This window comes from Lissotriton helveticus, chromosome 3_1 (genome assembly GCF_964261635.1).
Source record: "Lissotriton helveticus chromosome 3_1, aLisHel1.1, whole genome shotgun sequence".
Lineage (NCBI taxonomy): Eukaryota > Metazoa > Chordata > Amphibia > Caudata > Salamandridae > Lissotriton > Lissotriton helveticus.
This window is the reverse complement of record NC_136061.1, coordinates 193,246,793-193,264,814: the sequence shown is the minus strand read 5'-3', so window position 1 is coordinate 193,264,814 and position 18,022 is coordinate 193,246,793. Positions and strand designations below refer to the sequence as shown.

At 42.6% G+C, this 18,022-nt stretch overlaps 1 long non-coding RNA gene across 1 annotated transcript in view; it reads left to right on the top strand.

Annotated features, from left to right (window-relative positions):
* LOC144822274 (uncharacterized) overlaps positions 1–17,331 on the top strand; it is a 31,162-nt gene extending 13,831 nt beyond the window's left edge. The window contains exons 3-4 of the long non-coding RNA XR_013608595.1: positions 2,945–3,803; positions 15,848–17,331. This is a non-coding gene — a long non-coding RNA (uncharacterized LOC144822274). The remainder of the gene's footprint in view (positions 1–2,944; positions 3,804–15,847) is intronic.
* The last annotated feature ends 691 nt before the right edge of the window (positions 17,332–18,022 follow it).

Sequence of the window (18,022 nt, the reverse complement as noted above, 5' to 3'; positions counted from 1 at the left end):
AGTCATATTTCCTTGCGGCACAACTCCAATGGCTATCATACTGGACGGCGGACCGTTATCCCCAGGAGACTGTCACCTCGACTGGCAGAATCGCAACCCCGGAACTCACCCGTCTTCTTCTCCCGGGCACCAAGCCACGGCGTACGTACCCCCTCCAAGTGGCGATAGCGCGCCGGTGCATGATGCGGATCCACCGAATGTCCCCTAATAGGCCTCCGTATTCCCCGTTGTTACCACTGGTAGGCAGCCCCAGGCAAGACTCCTATTACACAGCTCCGTTCTTCTCCGAATGGTCGCACTGCGGCATCACGGATCTGGAATCGCTATTTGAGGAAGGCCAGTTAAAATCCCTTGACCGCTTGACCGCTGAATACGGGCTCCCTCCGGGCCAATTCCTCAGATATCGACAGCTGATTGACGGATACCGGCCCCATTTTAATCTCTGTACTGGCGAGCCAGATACGCATCCAGTAATACACGCTGTCCTGCGTATGGGGGTGGGACGCCACTTAGTTACCTGGCTGTATAAATCCATCCGGGAACTCTTACACGCACCTCTGACAACATTGCGGGCTACATGGGAGGGGGATATAGGTCGCGCACTGCATGACTCGGAGTGGACTAGAGCGCTCGAGGCCCCTAAACGCGTATCTAGGAACGCCCGCTTCAAGAACATCCAATACTATATCCTACACAGGGCGTACCTCACCCCAGCGCGATTACAGAAGTTCTATCCCTCCACACCTTTCTTATGCCCCAGATGCTGCTCCCCTGCTGCAGACTTTCGCCACATGTTCTGGAGCTGTCCGGACCTTCACCCCTTTTGGCAAGCGGTACACAACACACTGTCTGACCTGACAGGTCCCACTACACTATCCACCTGGGAATCTAGCGCATTAGGCATCTTCCATGTCCCTAAGCAAGCCCCAGTGCATAGGCGCTTCGTGTCCTTAGCGCTCCTGCTGGCGAACAGATGCATAGCCATGCGCTGGCGATCCCCGGAGGGCCCCCCTATAGCAGCATGGACGGGGGCAGTCGGTAAATGGGCGGCGGCGGAGGAGGATGCTCTTAGAGAGGAAGAAGCCAGGGGTGCGCGTAAATTTCCCATATCCATGGAATGGGCCATGCTCCTCTACAGTTTTCGACAGTCCACGCAAGTGGGTGACCCACCTACCCCTTCCCCTCCCTCGACCCGGGGAGACCGTTTACGTCTGTCTGTTGTCCCCCTCCCTGAGGTAGGGTCCGGATACCCCCTGCATCCTGATTGACTTCCCGCCTTTCTGGAGTGCAGGCCCGTTTATTCCCCTCCCCCCCCCCCCGGCGCCCATCGCCGATACTTCCATCGCGCTAGCGCCCACATGCTTCCCCCCACGGTTTTGTCCCCCCCGTTTTCTGGTAACACCATTACACGGACTGAACAGGCCCCGATCCCCCGCCCTTTGAGACGCGACTTTATATTCCTGTTCTCATGCACTGTCCTCCTAGCTATACAGGTTCATTGTCTTCTGACCTGCACACATGGCTGCATGGTATGTATTGTTTCTGGAGGAAATGAATATTTGTACCAGTTGGTTAAATAAAAAACACGTTGCACGCATGGCTGAATGTTGAGGCCACGTCAGCGGCTTATTCACACTGTACCGTATACCTTGATGCAACAATAAAACAAATTTAAAAAAAAATAAATAAAGACCGAAAACAGAGAGATAAACAAGTGATGAATCAGAGAACTTACAGCCAGATTCATCAAGCGAAATGCGCTCGCAAAAGGGCCAGATTCTGAGAATCTGGCCCTTTTGCGAGTGCAATTTTTGCATTTGGGATTCATCATCCCAAATGCAATAATCGCTAATAAAGAATTCGCAAATTTGCGAGTATTAGCATTTAAGGAATGTCTATTAGAGATTCCTTAAATGCTATTCATAAAACATTTAAAAATTGCGAATTCGCAATTTAGGACCGCTATTTACCACGAAGTCAAACCTCGTGGTAAATAGCGAAAACTGCGAAAAATGCATTTAAATGCATTTTTCTAAGTTGCATGTTACACACACACATGTCCTTTGGACATGTGTGTGCACAACATCAGTGTAAATTCACATTTCAGGGGTGCTACAGGGTGTCCTTTGGACACCCCTGCACCCTTGAAATCGCATCCTTATTTGCGATTAGCAAATTGCTAATCGCAAATAAGGAATAACTCCCCATTCATTCCTATGGGCCTGTAGGCCCATAGGAATGCATGGGTAGTTATTCCTTATTTGCGATTAGCAATTTGCTAATCGCAAATAAGGAACATGTAGGAATCGCAATATTTTTTGCAATTCCTACATGAATACCGTTTTGCAAGTCCTTAATAGCGATTCCTTATGAATCGCTATTGAAGACTCGCAAAACGGGTCTTTGATGAATCTGGGGGATAATTCACTAGACAAAAAACACTCTGCTAATCCTTTTGCTGGTGCTGCGCCCACAATCCGGCATAGCAGACCCCGCCCTCCCAGTACTCAGAACAACACTTTTATGTACTCTTTTTAAGCCAACACAACTACTCCAGGCATAAGTTTAACTTTCCACGTTTGGGACAAGCCAACAGCCTTAGTCTACTGAAGGACAAATCGAAGTTAATTTAAAAAAAGCGAAGGAAAACAACTCCCTTTCCTCTTGTGCAATTTTGATTATATGAAATATGGAAAAGAGTGTGTATGTATGACCTACACTTTTACATACCAGAGTATCTTTTATGCAATTTCTTCAGCACTCTGACGTTGCCAATGACGTGTTCAGCTGTACAGAAAACCTTAAATAAATAAAGAGTAAGGCTATAAGGTGTAATTGTGTTAATGCTCATGTATTATTCTCAATCCCTTGATGCCATATGTTGTAGGCACATTCAACTTTACTGTTCACAAATGCCATAATACTTCCCTTTCCTCCAACACAGATTCGTCTCCAGAAAAGGCCAGCAGATCTGCACTGACCCAGATCACTCCTGGGTCCAACGCTCCATCAGTTACCTGAAACGGAGGTCCAGCCCTGAACCGGACACCTCTGCCTGACAGCACTTTTGGTTGTGCACTACTGTGATATCAGACCCCAATCAATGACATCACTTACTGTCAGAAAGACGAACATTTAGATCTATCTCTTGCAATTTCATGGATACAATAGAGGCCTTTTTAAGAAAAGTTTCCATTGTGGGAAAACGTTGGGGGAGCAGCAGTGGTCAGGACCACTGCTGCCCCTCCCGAAGTCACATGCCACCATTCACGTTGGGACACCTTCCTCTTTGCAAACCATTTACCACCCCAACTTGGGGTTCGGTAAGAAATCAATAGTTTGTGACCACAATTGAGGTCGTAAACCATCGATATATTTCATACTGATTTGCAATTAGGAAGGAATATATGATGTTACAACGCAAACAATTACAATGCATGCCTTTACAAAGTGGTTTTTACATCGCAAGTAGCATTACAACACATGATTTTACAAGGCATGCCATTACAAAGCATTTTTAGAACTACCATTACAACGCATACCATTACACCGCATACCACTTTAACGCATACAATTACAACGCATAATACTTTTGGGGTAACAGTGGGGCAAGTGTTGGATAGTGTAGGGGTAAAAATTACTATTCCCACTCCAGTCAGTGCAAAAGTAGGGTAAGTGTTGCATAGTGTAATGGTACAAATTACTATTCCCACTCCAGTGAGTGCAACACTAGGGTAAGTGTTGGATAGTGTAGGATTAAAAATACTATCACCTTGTACCCCAAAACCCATACCCACGCTAATGTGATGTATTCCTATAGGTTCTGTATCGATCCCCCTATTCCTGACCCTATTCTGGTTAACAAGTTAACTAGCAGCCATCCCATGAGGCAGAAAACCCCCATGATGCAGAAACCGTTATCTGATTAAGCCACACTACGGCACAGGAACGTGTTATCTGATTAGGTCATAACGCTTGCCATCTAATTAGACAAGCGATATTCCTCCAGCCCCTGATAAGGCATACGGAGTTCTCAAAACAAATCAAACCTATGACAGACCTGGGAAAAACCCTGCGGCCATTGTTTTGATTTCACCGAGAACTTCAGCAAAAGAATGTGCTAACGACCAGGTCGTATGACATCCTTATTGACGTATCTATGTCCATCCTTACGTCAATCTCGGCACCTTAAAGGTATAAATATTACCGATATTGCCCTATGCAAACACACGCGGTGGTGACGAGATCGGAGCAGCCAGACTTGCCGAAGCCCAGAGCAGAGCAGACCCCGCTGGCGCAGCCCCGCCTTCCTGACGCGCTGAGAACGAGACGCTGTTTTCTTCTGCCGAGAAATCCAGCTCCGGCGCTTCCGGGTAGCCCTCGCAGGCAGCCTGGAATATCGAGACCAGAGACGAGAGATACCATCCCTCATTCATCCTAGATTCCAGGTACAGAACTGAATAACCCCTTGCAGAGAATTCTTTAGTCAGTCACTTGGCAAAACAAACTTAACTTAAACTGCTAATTTCTACTCCCGCCCACGTATTAGGCTTAGGTCAGGTACATCCGGGGTAGGCGTAGTTAGAAACACCAGTTGAGTACGATTAGTCAAATGTATATGTGTATGTATCTATTTTATCCATTTTAAACCATCATATGGCTTAGAAACCATATCAATGTTTTTACAGTATTATTTTATACTTCTGCTTTTAATGTATGCACTTTACTTAACCATAAGTATTGCAATAATATCGATCCATTTCTCTTGTATGAGAAAAGAGACTGATCAATAAATAACATCTTTTATTGAACACGCCCGTCTCTTCCTTTTCTCTACAATCTGGTGAGACTAAGAATGCACGTACTGACTGAGTAAAATAAGTCGTCTTTTGTTTTCACACGACTCTAGAGATACACTCTTGATTAGGGGAGAGCAAAGTTGTCATGTTCTATGGTTGTCAGAAACTAAATCCCTTCTTGTCTATCCAGGGAGGTTCAACTCCTCCTTGCCTATTCGAGAAAGTTTCTAGTGAACTCTGAGCTAGCTGGCAAACCCAAAACTTTAAGTCTAATATCGACAGTAGTAGACCTAGTTAACGTCTGGTCTAGGCCTATACTATTGAAGGTATTATTCCAATGCGCAGAGCCTATTGGGATAATAGGAACTACACTACATGGCGCCCAACGCGTTTGGATAGACGATAAAACTAACGTAAGACATTTAGAGTAACTCAGTCGTGCTTTTTCACTCAGACCCCTTTTTCCCATAATACTCCATAGACGTCTGGAGTGGGTGAAAGGTAATATCCGCCAAACCTCGCAGGAGGAAACTCCTATGTATGGTCCTTGGTTTAGTCAACGTTGAAGGATACACTGTTCCAAAATATTGTTCATCTAATCTTTGTTTCCATAAGAAACCTGATCTGCAAACAAACGGAAAAACCTTCCTGTCGGTAAAATGGTAGACAGTGATGAAGAAAGAGAGACAGCTAGATTAGCAGCTGAACTAGTAGCAGCTGATAATACTATGCAAGACGCTGACCCGGAGATAATACTCATCGCGGTCAACACAAGAAAATCTATCACTTTAAAACTTATAGAAAATGGACTGACACCTAGAGGTGGCACGGTCATATTCGTAATTGAGGCACACGAATATCGGCAGACAGAGGTATTCTATTCATGGATACATTTTCCAGCAGCAAATGCTGTAACAAAGGTCTTCCACTATTACAAAACAGAGGAACCTCCTAATGAGTACACTCCTTTCGAGGAGGTGGAAGTACCACTTAAATTTCAAGAGCATCTGCTCTTATTTAATGGCGCCCTAAAACATAATAATCACATCACCAGGCTCGGTCCATTAGGTAGACCAGGAGCAACGTGGCCGGTTCTAGCCGGATACACACCACATCCAGACATCGATGGGATGTCTGCAGCAAACCTTTTAATACAACTAAAACAATTAATAAAAATACATAGACAATTAGTCCAATATGTAATGCGGACTTCAACAATCCAACCAGCAATTAAAATTCCACAGCTGACCCCTCATCAGGGGAACACAAATAAAATTACACCACAGAACATACAATCCTGCCTAGGTAAGATACCAGCTAAACGGGAACAAATACCATTCTGGTTAGCACAAAAAATCACCCAAATAGAGGCGGTGTTTCCAGACACCACCCCGTTAGAAAAACACAGGATTCTGACTATCTGTCTTCCAATGGGAATCGCACCACACGTGGGGGACTGTGACACTTGGGGTACAGTCTTTGCTTCCATCTACACAAAAACGCACGGTGTTCCATCCATTTCGGTAATACCAGATGTGCTAAAACAAATTCAAGACGAATACGGTCCAGAACCCGCTTTAACTCTTGGTATGAAATTACTGAAAGACTTCAAGCAGGTCTCGGCTATATTATTAGCCAACATAAAGGGAGAAGCAGCAAACGTGGCGATCCGCCAGAGGTTAAAGGAGACAGATATAGCAGACCAACCAGCTGAAATTGCCAGAATTATAGAAAAATCCTATGAGGAACTAGGTAGAGATAGTTTAGGTGGAATACCAGTAAAACCACAACTGATTGAAAGTCCTGAAAAAATATTTTTTAATAATAATTCAACATCACAAAAAAAGAGCTGGGATGGAAACAAACAATCCAATCCTAAAGAAAAGAAATTCCAGTCCAGAGGAAGGTCTCCTCGGCGGAGAGAAAAATCTCCGAACCAGAGACACAGGTCACCCCAAAGTGACCCCTCTGGGAAAAGATATAACCTTAGAAATAGGGATAATATAAAGAAGCCTGATAGATATCAAGACATTGATACACGTCCCTCTCAATCTTTTCAGACTTCCTCGCAGAAATCGGAAAGAAGAGGACGATCAGAACAAAGAGAAGAGCGCGCCAAGTCCAAAGACAAGGAATCTGCTCATCTAAAAAAGAAACTACAATTTCGAAAAAAGAAGGTAGCCAGTATCAAGGTAGTAAACAATGCCGAGAATACTGAGGACACAACTGAAAAACGGAGAATGGGCTCAGACAATGCTAGACAGCGCAGCAGAAGTGAGCATAGCTCGCAAAGTCCTTATGAATCATCTGGAGACAGTGGACACGAATGAATATCTTCAAGTGGAAACTGCAGACACCAGAGTTAGCAAACCTCACAAAATATATGAAATAACTTTACGTATAGAAGGGGATAAGACTAGAAAAATAAGGGGACTATTTTGGGATAATCTCTCCAAGGGCTATGACATCCTTCTAGCTGAAAAAGACTGGCCACCAGAGTTTGTCAGGGAGTGCCCTCATGGCGAAGAAATAATTATGCCTGCCTTCTCAAATCATATCCCAATTCATAAAAAATACACACTTGCCAGAAAGTGGGCAGTAGCTCAAGCTCCTGCTTTATATAAAAATCATGTAGGATGGGATGAGGATTCTCCTCCCCACAAAATCCAGTTAAAATCACAACCTACTGCACAAAGACAGTACCCAATTAAGCAAGAAGCTAAAAAACAGGTAAAAGAAACCCTAGATCAATTAGAATACCAGGGGGTGATTGAAACTTGCACCTCACAAATGAACAACCCTTTGTTTCCGGTCTCCAAACCAGACAATTCATATCGTCTAGTTTTGGATTACCGACACCTTAACTCATGTTGCAAAACGTTTGCAGTGCAAAACTCGCATAGTGCTGCACTAATGAATAACATAGTGCGCAAAAAATACAAAACAACATTAGACATCTCTAATGGATTCTTTTGTCAAAACATAGCACCAGAGAGCAGATATTTGTCTGCGTTCTCAATAAATGGCACTCAAAACCAATTCTGTCGGTTAGCCCAGGGGTACAAGAATAGCCCAGGGGTATTCTCAGCGAGAGTAACAGAATTACTACAAACATATGATGACGAAGCATTATCTTATGTCGATGACATATACCTAACAGATGATGACTTGGATACTCACTTGAAGAGAGTGAACACCATAATACTTGGGTTCGCAGCAGAGGGTTACAAATTCAACTTTAAAAAATCGAGAATTGCCCATCTAACAGTCCTGTTTTTAGGATATGAATTATCAAGTGAAGGCAAAAGCCTGGCTGACAATTTCCTAGAGAAATGTGCCATACTCCAAGCACCTAGAACACTAAAAAACCTACAGTCAATTCTAGGCTTCCTAAATTTCGGAAGAACATACATTGCAAATTACGCAGAAAGGGTCAAACCCCTTTATGATCTAATAAAACCAGATTTTAGAAGAACCAATTGGACTCAAATACACACAGAAATTTTGAGATCCTTACAAACAGACATGTTAATTAAAACAAAATTAGAAACACGTGATAACACACGCAATCTTGTGATTCGAGTCATCCCAGGAAGATGCGGATTCACATACCTGACCTCTAATGAGGGAGAAAAGGTACCAATTGCATTCAAATCACACTTGTACACAGAAGCTGAAAAGAAATTCAGCATTAAAGAAAACATTGTTCATGCAGTTCAAACCGCAATAGCTAGAGAAAAAGATCAAGCGGACGGTAGACACATCACAGTCAGAACAGCAGAATCAGCCTTTGAGGCATTAACAACACCGTGTAATTTACCAACAACAACATTGAATCCGGAATGGATACAATGGGTGAATTCAATTACAACGGACAAAGTATACTACTACTTTGATCCAGAACTAGAGGAACTAAAAAATCTAGACTATGAAAGAACATTCCCTCTGCCAATCGACATTCTGCCCTTACGACAATACGCTTGTGTAATCTATACAGACGGACATGCTCAACCCTCCGTTTGGGGAGAACAAGCATACAACCCAACATGTGAGATTACAAAAGAAGTGTGGCGCGGAGGTAAACTAAGACCTCTATTAACAAAAACACACTCAGTAGAAACTAATTCAGAACAACAGACTGAAATAATGGCATTGAAAATGGCGCTAGATAATGCGGATCGCGAATTCCCGACACTCATAGTGTCCGATTCATATTACTGCGTCAAATCATATAACAACGATTTGCAGACATGGATTCAAAACGGTTACAAAGATGACACAGATGCAACAATAAAGCAGACACTGCTTTGGGAACAAATAGCTCTTTTACAAAAAGAACTACCAAAGACTCACGTGACACACTCACTGAGTCATCAGCGTGATGGCGTTCACGTTGCAGGGAATTCATTGGCTGAGACAGCCACAGCGGTAGCAACTAAATCGGCTTCCGTAGCTCGAAAAAAGCGTACAGTGAAGTATATTGACGGTGAAACAGTGCTGGCGGTGAAAACGTCATCAAAAGGCGACTGCTCAGCGCTACCGATCAACTATCCACTCAATTATACATACATAATCGATGCAAACTCCGTCCCTTTTGCTCGAATCCCTGGAGTGGGGGATAGAGTGATTCCAAACATGGACAGGAGAACCTTGTTAATAGCAGACGCACATATGGGCGAGGGTCTCAGACACCTCAAACTAAAAGATTCTCTGGAAGAATTACAATCAAGGTACTGGTGGCCAGGCATGAGCCTGCATCATACCATGTTTGTAAAGAACTGCCCAAACTGTAACAGAAATCGCAGTGGTGAGAGAAACGGTGTAATACCGTGTCGTTTCACTCCAAAAAAAATCAACAGTAAAAAGCAAAGCGTCCGATTAACATATACAGGCTAGTTTCCACTCATAATGTAGATCACCAGCACTCGGCTGACGTCTGGACGGTTATACAAAGATTTGCGAGTCTAAATGGCATATACGCTAGAAGCATGCTACGTTTGACCATTGTTTTCACTCTGGCCCTCCAGCCTGAGGGGAAACATGGCCAAATGAGCATAGCACTGCGGGACTCTTCTCACTTCCTTCCTGAGGGATACGGGATGGTGTAAAGAAAAAACCAAGGCATAAAGCTATCTATAACAGAAAGGATATTAGGTTCGGGAGCTGGGTGGGTCAAACATCTAAAAAGTGTCCAACGTAGTCTAAATAACCTGCCAAGAAATTCTCTGAAGGGATTCAGTCCGTACGAATTATTGTTTGGAACTAGGATGTTAGTCTTAGACCTCGACAGTCAAACTTCAGTGGTGAAGGAAAAATGCTTTGATATCAAAGATCGTTTGGCTATTTTGCAGGACTTAAACGAAACAAGAAAAGACCTGAGCAACATAAAGTTGAAACAGCAGCCAACAACCACTGAAGAACCACCACCTGTCCCAGCAAGACCTGTCTGGATTCCAAAAGTCGGGGATCTAGTCAGAGAAAAGATCGCGGTAAAGAAGGAATTTGGGCCTTCTTACAGAAAAGCAGTTCCTGTCTTGTCTATCAACGGGACAAGATCAGTTGTACTACCGCCGCTTGCTGGTAAAAAGGAGAACCGAGTTGTATCCATCGACCTGGTAAAACCACAATCATGTGGCCGATAACAAATAGTAGGCCAAGTGGACTCCCGAAAAGTAGTAGAACACCAAGATTTGCTACAAACACAGAGGTTCAATCTAAGAGGCTAATCACATTCGAAACGCCTACAGAACTACAACAAGGACTATGCAACAATGCAATGGAACTTAGACCTCTGAAAACCCAAATAAAAACATTTAGCAGAGACACACCAATCTATAATGAAGTAACAAACGACTATGCAAGAAACAGTAATCCTGAAGCAATTGGAACAATTGACAGAACTGCATCCGGCTACTTCATAAACTTCGATGATTCCTCTGAAGGCTTCACTGAATCAAAAACACAGCCATCAACAAAAACCTTTAAAGATAAAGTTAAAGTACTTTTGAAACAACTGAAAGAAAAATATCTGATTTCTCCATGGATTGAATTTTGGGTGGGTTTTGGTGCATTTATCATCATACTTTGGCTCATCATGGTACTAACTTTGGGACGCTTCATTGAGGGAAAATATGCTAAAATGGACACAGCAAGTCAGAAAATCAACTTGATCCTCAAACCACACACATCTTCACACGCCGAGAAAAGAGAACTTTCTTCAGTCAACATCACAGCCAATCCTATACCGGGTGGGGTAGCATGGGACAACACTGACTACGAAATTTATGGTCCGGTTGAAATCCTGAAATATCCACACCAAATTAAGATCTCGTTGAGTGACTTTGTAAAACCAAGCTCATTTGCTGATGATTGGGACTTTGAAAGTATAAATAATATGATGTCTGACTTAGTGATGTCTGCTAAATTTACCAAACATGATTATTTGCAGGGTTCGACAAATTATGATAGTATGTACTGTTATAACCACTATGGTAACCATTTTCTACATAGATCTGCACAACCTAGAAATGTTTTAAATTATAATCAATGGGCACATTGTGCAACCCCTCCACAAGGAAGCTCAAGAACCGTTTATGACAAATATTCATACTTTTCAGGTTTTAACACAAGTAATGCTGAAACATTTTATTTCAAATTGTCAAATAAGACAGGGACAAAGACCATGATAACAAACACGAAATTGATATATTCAGACTCATTCTTTGAACAAATGAATACTTTTGGTTTTGATTATTGGGACAAAAACGTTGAAGTAAAGAGTGTTTGGGGTACAAAAGAATGGCAAATACAGGGTATAGAATCTTTGGTTAGAGCCTGCATGATCCCAGAACAAATTATATTTTTAAATGACACTGTTCAACAAACTACCTGTCTTGGCCTAGCCAAAATCAAAGACTTAAATAAACCGTCTATTCCAAAACCAACAATGAACAGCAATAGCCCTACAGATGAAGAGATAGACGTAAATTATGTATTAAACCAAAACAGAACACATCCTGATTGGAAAAAGTGGTTGATCTGGCCCACAGATACTAATAACTGTCAAGACAGATTCCTGAACAAAACACAGGGGTTCAAAATGACCAGGCCAGACCCTAGATATTCCCAAAGACAACACCCAGGGATAATAACCACCTACAGTGTGGGCAAATTATGACTTCAGTGGCTACAAACTTCCGCACTGGCAGAAATTAAGCAACACCTAACTTTACTTACTGATGGTGCTGACTTGCGTGATTTCATTATGGGACCGCGCAAACAGCGTCAGAAACGTTTCATAGCAGCCTCTGTATATGCAGCATACAACGAGGCCTGGAAGGTGACTCAAATTGAGACAGCAGAAAGAATACGGGAAATTGACCGTATTAATTTGGAAAAATCACTTTCTGTAGTGGACAATGGGTTAATGACTCTGTCCTCCAGAATTTTTTCTCTGGACAGCATTGTGTCTTCAGCAATCGACATATTATCGCAAGACTTACTGTTGTTACAACACGGTCAGTCTCAATTGCATTCTATTGTACAGCTAGGCTGGACGTTACAAAATCTGCGTTCAGGCTATGTGCCTTGGCGTTTAATCAACACAACGTCACTATTCAATATCTTTAACCTTACTGATAAACAAATCAGTATGGCACAAAAGGGTGCTGATTATACAATCCTGAGCATTGAGAAACTCGAGAGATTACCAGTGACAATGTCAGAACGACCTGTTAGTGAATGGATAATACATGGGATAATTAATATTCCAATATCTACCTTCAGGTTTCAATACTGCCAAAAATATATACAGGCTGGCATGTACGAAAAATTGGGAAAAGGGTACATTAAAACAACATGGAACTTGCCCTATTCACATGCATGTGTCAGTAATAAAGGACAGAAAGTGTTTCTTAGTGGCAATAATTGTGCGATGTCACTAAGCGGTACACTTCTGTGTAATGGAATTAGTTTGCATGGAGCCTGTGAAGGGAACTCAAATAACCTCTTATGTCACCAACTAGGCGCACCTGCAACAGAGATAGAACCATTCTTTCAAAGACTCTATAATGGGAGTTACGTTCTAATTGTGGATCGCAGATGCTGTAGTCTTATGCCCGGGACTCCTTATCTCGTAACTACGACTGCGAAGGTCAAGTGCTGTGGACACTCATTGTTCCCCAGCTCCTTTCCAGACAGGGAGGCAAGGGCATGGCCTAACTTGAAAATTACTTCTATTCGAATAGATACTTTAAGCAGAATGAAAACAGTGCTTCTTCAGACGCCGACCAGGCTCACGTCATCAAAAGAAACGTATGATCTCCTAGTCGCAAGGACGACGGCAGAGATTCACTCATTGTTATCAACTAATTCCCCCATACATTTCGCAGAAATCCTGAATGAAATCTTAAATATTTCTGATACCAGTGGAGTCTCAAAAGTATTTAAGACAGTATTTTCGATGGCATTAACACCATTCAAAGCCATACTGGGTATTTTTCCCGATTTCGTCCATTCGATTTTTGGCGGACTTCCCCTCATTTTGGGACTAATTGCAGGAATCCTATTCCTAGTCCTTATATTTCGTTATGGCAAACCATGTCACAGACAAAACACCTGCGACAAGGGAAGAAACAATCCTAGCCATTGGATACCGGGACCGGATATCAAAAATCCTGGGACTATCCCGGCTTAGAGACCTGAACATGACTTGGTTTCTTTCATTTCGACCAATGTGGCAACGATGTGTTTTACCTGTATTAAGGTGCTTGCTATGCGGAGAAGAATGCGTGTTAGACACCTGTCTGACGCTACAATCAGATGCGCCAATGGATGCAGAAACATTGTTGAATCCAATAAAGGCTCATGCTTTGTGCTGCCCTCAACGGCTACCAATCCTGATGACGGCATTCGTGGAAGCTTCACCACTACGATTAAGGGGTAGTGAAGTTCAAGATGAAAGCAGCATTGATCAGGTACGACCTTCTGTCAGCAATTCTAATGAAAACGTCAATGGAGACAATCATGCGCACGAATGCATGGTTACACCTTTTTCCGAGTTAGTGGAACTCTCCCAGGAAGCTGTTGACAGCTTTTTCGACAGTCTAAATGATATGATGTTCTCTACAGAGCAGAAATAGAGACTTTTGAGCAAGCTCGCACACGGCGTTCCCTGAATTTGGCCTTCAACTAGAATAGCAAAATACCATGAACTATTTTCCCTCCAGTTCACGGACAGCAATTTTTTTCAGCAGCCCCAAAATATTTTTACGAATTTTTCGGGACACTTATTTTCTGCTTAAAGTAAGAACTATTCTTAGAGAACTAAAATTTCTATTTTTAGATACTTTATAGACATTAGCTGCCCGCTGGTATGTTCATAATTATTTTATTCTGTGATGGAATGGTCTCGAAACTTTTTTCTGTATTAAGAGCCATTTCATGTGTAAATTCTCATATACAAATTAGTGATAATGTATAGATATGCGTGATTACTTTAGCATTATTCTACAGCTTGAGTGCATATATTACATGTGACTGTTTTTTCCATATATTTGATAATTTCAAAATGCATTTATGTATTTTGGGGTGGTAAGGTATACACGATACTCTACAGTATGTTTTACTATGCATAGATTCGTAAATATGTCCATAGTTAGCGTGGAGTGGGTGTGATGTATTCCTATAGGTTCTGTATCGATCCCCCTATTCCTGACCCTATTCTGGTTAACAAGTTAACTAGCAGCCATCCCATGAGGCAGAAAACCCCCATGATGCAGAAACCGTTATCTGATTAAGCCACACTACGGCACAGGAACGTGTTATCTGATTAGGTCATAACGCTTGCCATCTAATTAGACAAGCAATATTCCTCCAGCCCCTGATAAGGCATACGGAGTTCTCAAAACAAATCAAACCTATGACAGACCTGGGAAAAACCCTGCGGCCATTGTTTTGATTTCACCGAGAACTTCAGCAAAAGAATGTGCTAACGACCAGGTCGTATGACATCCTTATTGACGTATCTATGTCCATCCTTACGTCAATCTCGGCACCTTAAAGGTATAAATATTACCGATATTGCCCTATGCAAACACACGCGGTGGTGACGAGATCGGAGCAGCCAGACTTGCCGAAGCCCAGAGCAGAGCAGACCCCGCTGGCGCAGCCCCGCCTTCCTGACGCGCTGAGAACGAGACGCTGTTTTCTCCTGCCGAGAAATCCAGCTCCGGCGCTTCCGGGTAGCCCTCGCAGGCAGCCTGGAATATCGAGACCAGAGACGAGAGATACCATCCCTCATTCATCCTAGATTCCAGGTACAGAACTGAATAACCCCTTGCAGAGAATTCTTTAGTCAGTCACTTGGCAAAACAAACTTAACTTAAACTGCTACTTTCTACTCCCGCCCACGTATTAGGCTTAGGTCAGGTACATCTGGGGTAGGCGTAGTTAGAAACACCAGTTGAGTACGATTAGTCAAATGTATATGTGTATGTATCTATTTTATCCATTTTAAACCATCATATGGCTTAGAAACCATATCAATGTTTTTACAGTATTATTTTATACTTCTGCTTTTAATGTATGCACTTTACTTAACCATAAGTATTGCAATAATATCGATCCATTTCTCTTGTATGAGAAAAGAGCCTGATCAATAAATAACATCTTTTATTGAACACGCCCGTCTCTTCCTTTTCTCTACAATCTGGTGAGACTAAGAATGCACGTACTGACTGAGTAAAATAAGTCGTCTTTTGTTTTCACACGACTCTAGAGATACACTCTTGATTAGGGGAGAGCAAAGTTGTCATGTTCTATGGTTGTCAGAAACTAAATCCCTTCTTGTCTATCCAGGGAGGTTCAACTCCTCCTTGCCTATTCGAGAAAGTTTCTAGTGAACTCTGAGCTAGCTGGCAAACCCAAAACTTTAAGTCTAATATCGACAGTAGTAGACCTAGTTAACGTCTGGTCTAGGCCTATACTATTGAAGGTATTTTTCCAATGCGCAGAGCCTATTGGGATAATAGGAACTACACTACACTAAGACTAAAAAATGCCCTTTACTTACCTTATAATTCGTTGTAATGGCATGCGTTGTAATGGTATGCACTGTAATGCATGCGTTGTAATGGCATGTGCTATAAAGGCAGTTGTGTTGTAATGACTGCGTTGTAAAGGTAGTGCGTTGTAATGACTGCGTTGTAATGAGTGTTTCCCCTAGGAAGGGCAACCTCTTCCTGACTGTGAATAGGTATGAACCTCTTACCCCATTTGGTGATGTGGAAATTCTTTTCCAACTCTCAAAATGGGTTTAATGCATATTTACATACCTTACATAGCATAATACATACTTTATGATTTTGCGAACTACAGTATTTGCGATGGTAAAATGGCTTGCTACATGGAGCCCCTTGAACTGAATAGGTCCCGACGTGATGTTATACCTCTGATCATTTAAGGCATTCCATCTCACACTGGTGCTTAGTTAATGGTAGGGGTGGGCGGACGTCGCGTAATGGACTTTCGAGGAGAGGCACGGAAATTGAACCAATTTCCGTGCCTCTCCGCAAATTTCCGTTACGTGACACCCGCCCGCCGGCCTCCCGCCCGTTTCCCGGCCGCAATATTAATCAGATTAAAGCCTGAAATAAGATTTAAAACACTTACCTTATTGCGGGGACATCTCTTCCTGGACTATTGCGCCTTCTTCTTGAAACTGCGCATGCGCAGGAGCCTGTGCATGCACATTCCTCGGCAGGAATGCGCATGCTCAGGCTCCCGCGCATGCGCAGTTTCAAGAAGAAGGCGCGATAGACCAGAAAGAGATGTCCCCGCAATAAGGTAAGTGTTTTAAATCTTATTTCAGGCTTTAATCTGTTTAATATTGCGGGCGGCAGGCGGGCGGGAGGTGGGCGTGCGGCGGGCGGGCGGCGGGTGGACAACTTCCGTTCCGCCCCCGAGTGTGCGGAAATTTGCCCTGTTTTTCCGCCTTCTTTGCGGAAGGCGAAAGGGGCAAATTTCCGCACATTCTGTGGGCGGAACGGAAATGTCCGCCCACCCCTAGTTAATAGGTATCGCAAATATATTCCCTTATTCAACAAGGGATGTCATCTCCTACCGGGTACTTGTCAAATGCTTTCTATGATGTCTGTTTTTTAGTGTTAGAGAAGCCATCTCATGTTGGTTACCTACGAGTGTGGTTTCTCTGGCAGACAGTGTAAAATATGTCATCTTGGATTAGGTACAGTACTTACCAGCGATATTAGGAATTTCGGTTTTTAGGCGATGTAAAGTTTTTTCCATTACAAGCCTCAATCTATTTGCCAATCGGACTAACTGCACTGTTCATCATATATCATACATAGGCATATATTCACTTCTAAATTTGTTTCTACATTTCCTTTACTTTGGCTAGTTTATGTAAATCACTGCAGTAAACACGTGTATGCATCTTTCATGTATTTACTTTGGATCCATACACTTATTAAATACATGTTTATCCATAATAAACTTGAAATAATCAATCTAACTTTGGCTCATGAACCTTTTTTCTCTCGCTCTAAAATAAATACAAAGTATCCCTGAGTGACCCATGCGAAAACATATGTGTATCTTCCAAGTTTATTCAAACTATTTATTCAGTAAATCTCATGTGTTTCACTAAATCAAGGTTTGTACTCAACTGTTCAAAAATCGAAGTGGGGTTCTTTTTCTTTGCACTGTTTTCTTTTCTGCATGTTTGGCAAGGGGGTGTCGTTGCAAGGGGAGCATGATGTTGACTGCTTTATGGCGAATCATGGCGGCCATATCTTCCAAGCTGGCTCTCATTTTATATACTGATGAAAAATGGTGGTAGGGTTGTATTCGTTCTACCTTTTCACTGCAAAATGAACAGCACAAGGTTTGTGGTGCTGGTTTGCACTGCAGCAGCAACACATTTTGAAACGTTTATTTTTGTATCAGAGTATAGCTCTTCATTATGCATGTTTTCTTTAAAAACGTTTTCTCCAGTTTTATACAGTGTGAACCTGGGCCAAGGGCATTAGAGCACTTTACATGATCACCAGAATATGTTATACACTTTTTCTTTTTAGGTAGATTAAGTGATTTGTCCAGAATCCCAGGTTGTTGTGCTGAGGCCAGAATTTGAACCTGGTTCCCAAGTCCCCAATTTAGCAGCTCTAGCTGCAAGGCCACAACTTCTCCCCAAGCTCATTAAA